Raw genomic sequence first — 3,425 nt, 5'->3', positions numbered from 1 at the left:
TACATTTCTCATTCTAGGTCCTAACACCCTAGGGTTGTTTAAGTTAATGTTTTCTTGCATTCTCTCGCACCTTCAGTTTTAGAGGATGTTTAGAATTGTATGAAGACCATGTTTGCTCCATTCTCTCTATACAAAGTTTATGTTTGGGCACGTGAAAAAGAAGAGGGCATGCCAGGTTCGTTGGTGTAATCAAGGATGGTTGTAACCATGGTAGTTGGTCATGAAATTTTTTTAAGTCATTTAGTCATAGATTGGATGAGAGGTGAGCCTTTGCACAAAGTTTTTTTTTTTTTTTTTTTTTTTTTTTTTGAAATGAACTTCCGAGGACGAAAAGATCTTTAAGGACGAAAGTTCTTTAAGGGGAAAGAATGTAACACTCTGAGTTTTCATAATTCGAATTCTGTATTTTCATAAAATTTAAGGACAATTTTGTTGATTTCAAAATTCCATTTTATTTAATGGGAAGATTTAGGTTTATGTCCAATTTATTTTAATTTTAAGTTAAGGTCGAGAATTTAAATTTAAATTAGGAAAATTGATTTGATTTTGATTTTTTATTGGAAGAGAAAGAAAGGGAAGAGTTTTAAAAATATATGATTATTATTTATATATATAATATATATATATATATTTGTGTATTTAAGGAATAAAATAAAATAAAACAATTTCTAAATAAAATATTTTTTTATTATTTAGAAAACCCTCTCTCTTTCCCCTTCTTCTTCGCGTGAACCCCCCTCCTCGAAACCTTCTTCCAGCCGAAACTCTCAGCCGCTGCTCGCCGTAAAATCCAAAGCCTCCTTTGCGCGCCGCCGGTCAGACGTGAAGCCCAGTTAGCTTTGCTCGACGTCGTCTGTCAGATCCGTTGGAGCTGCGCCGTTTGTCGATCGTGAATCGCATCCGTCGGTCACTTCTACTCAGACTACTTCGCCTCCAACCGTTGCTGAAGTCGCGCCGGCCTTCACACGCAAACAAGCCCAGCCGAGCGACGCCACCGCTCAACTTCAGTCACTGCCTTCACGCCTAGCCGCCGCGCCATTTCTTCTAGATGCCACCACCGTCACCGCCTAGCCATGTTCGTCGCCGAAATCTACCATGCATCACCGGATTTTTGTTTTGAACTCAACGATTGAGACGTTGCCATGGAGTTCGAGACCAATTTCAGTGAAAATTGTTGAAGTTTGGTAAGTTTTGGGTGAATAGTTAGTTGGTTCTCTTTTGGATTAGGAAATTTGTGGGAAATTAAGTTGTTAAATATGAGTTTTTGTTTTATGTACAGATTGGCCAACAAGATTGAGTTTTGGAGTTAATTTAGGACCAAGAGGTCTTGCTTGGTAAAGGAAAGATAAGCTTGCTTGGATTATTTGGATTTAATTTTGAGGTAAGTAATTTTATTACTGGAACTGCCTTTATGTCAGGCAATAAATTTATGATTTATTGTGAGGATTTTAAGACTAGTTACAAGGATAATTTTGACTTTTCTGAGATTTAATGAACTGTTTAGAAAAGATATATGAGCATGTAATAATATGTCTGAAGCATTTTAATGTATGAGCATGATTTAGAATTTTATGAGGCATATTAAAAGTACGATTGGGCATGACCCTAAATTATGAGTTAAGCGACACTATTACTAGAATGTCTTAAAGCTAGGTGAAAGTTGGAGCATTTGTTGATGTGCATATTTATGTGATTTATTATGAAAGTGTGTAAGTTATATGATGTATTATGAAATTTTGAATGTTTGATTGTTTACATGAAGTGCATGAAAGTGATGTACTAGAGTTGATCCATTAAAACTAGAATAAACACATACGTTGAGGTTAATTAACATGACCTTGACGAGGAGATTTTAGAGGACTCATGATTATGTGAATGTTATATGTAATATGAAGTTAGATGCAATCTCTTTCCCTTTCCAGATTATGTGACTACATGAAAGTGATGCATGTCCAAGGGCGCTAGTACATGAAAGAGATGTACTAGGGCTGATGTGTATGAAAGTGATACATACCTAGAGGGTATTGGGGTGTATGTAAGAGGTGCACGCTCAGTGGGTTGTGTGTATACGAAAGAGGTGTATATATAACTATGTGTACGAAAGAGGTATGCATCCCTACATTCATAGAGAGGATCTGAGGTATACGAAAGAGGTACACACTCAGTGGGTTATGTGTACACGAAAGAGGTGTATACATAACCAGGTGTACAAAAGAGGTACACACTCAGTGGATTATGTGTACACGAAAGAGGTGTATACATAACCAGGTGTACGAAAGAGGTACGCACTCAGTGGGTTATGTGTATGCGAAAGAGGTGTATACATAACTATGTGTAAGAAAGAGGTACACATTAAGTGGGTTATATGTATACGAAAGAGGTGTATGCATAACCATGTGTACGTAAAAGATTGTGTTTCCTTTGGGATTCACCAGAGATTGTGTTTCCTTCGAGATTCACCAAAGGTTGTGGGTCCTATGGGACTTACTAGAGGTATTGGGCATACTTAACTACAGTAGGGTAGAAATAAGTTTTTTCATGTATGTATGTGTCCCAGGAGGACAAGAGCAGTTTATATGTTCCATCAGAGGTAGACATCTAGAGGACATAGATGCCTAGCCTGACCCCAGTAGTGGGGTTACTTACTGAGTATTTTATACTCATTCTTTCTCATGTTGTTGTTTCAGGTAAAAGTAGAGATGCACCGACAATTGACAACCAGAATTCGTGATCGAGCCACTGGGACCAGTTTTATGCTTCCGCTCATGATATTTAGATTTCTTTCCATGCTTTTTCAACTTTCAGTTTTGCTGTTTGAAATTTACTATTAAGAGTTGTTTTCAGACCTATTATTATCATCTATGATTTATGGGTACCCTATTATTTGTTTAAATATTTGAGTTTAATGAAGGACTTTTGAACGTACCTTATTTACTTAGCATTTATTTCACCAAAAAAGGGTGTTGTTTTAAGTTCCATGCATGCATATATTTAGTAATGACCTAATGATGTGTTATTTTATGAAGTGAAAATATGGAATCAGATGCGATGATTAAAATGCGTTGAGCAAAAAGTTTTCTCGGTGAAATCCAAGTATAAACCCCACTGAGTTTCCTGGTAAGTCTAGGGTCGAACTCAGGGACTTGGGAAAACAGTATGCGGTGGTAATTTTCCAGAAGACTTTGTGGTAACCAAATAATCAAATAGTTGTTGGGTTGTTATTTGCGGTAATGAAATAAATGAAGACTTTGTGGTAACCAAATAATCAAATAGATACACTGAGTATGCGGAGGAACGGGTTGAGAAGGTCTTTAGCTAGCATTTCCCAGGAATGCATCAAACTATGCGATCATGCTACACTCATGCGACAACAAATCATTTTCCAATGCAGATGCGGTGCTTCTAGTTCTCAGATGCAGGTGTTG

At 37.0% G+C, this 3,425-nt stretch overlaps 1 long non-coding RNA gene across 1 annotated transcript; it reads left to right on the top strand.

Annotated features, from left to right (window-relative positions):
• Nucleotides 1–688: 688 nt before the first annotated feature.
• On the top strand, nt 689–2,930 carry LOC120086533. The gene is made up of 3 exons (XR_005484244.1): nt 689–1,184; nt 1,280–1,381; nt 2,688–2,930. It is a non-coding gene; the product is annotated as an uncharacterized LOC120086533 (long non-coding RNA).
• Nucleotides 2,931–3,425: the final 495 nt, after the last annotated feature.

The sequence above is a fragment of the Benincasa hispida genome, chromosome 9 (genome assembly GCF_009727055.1).
Source record: "Benincasa hispida cultivar B227 chromosome 9, ASM972705v1, whole genome shotgun sequence".
Lineage (NCBI taxonomy): Eukaryota > Viridiplantae > Streptophyta > Magnoliopsida > Cucurbitales > Cucurbitaceae > Benincasa > Benincasa hispida.
Note: the sequence above shows the minus strand (reverse complement) of the source record. Positions and strands in the feature narration are given on the sequence as shown.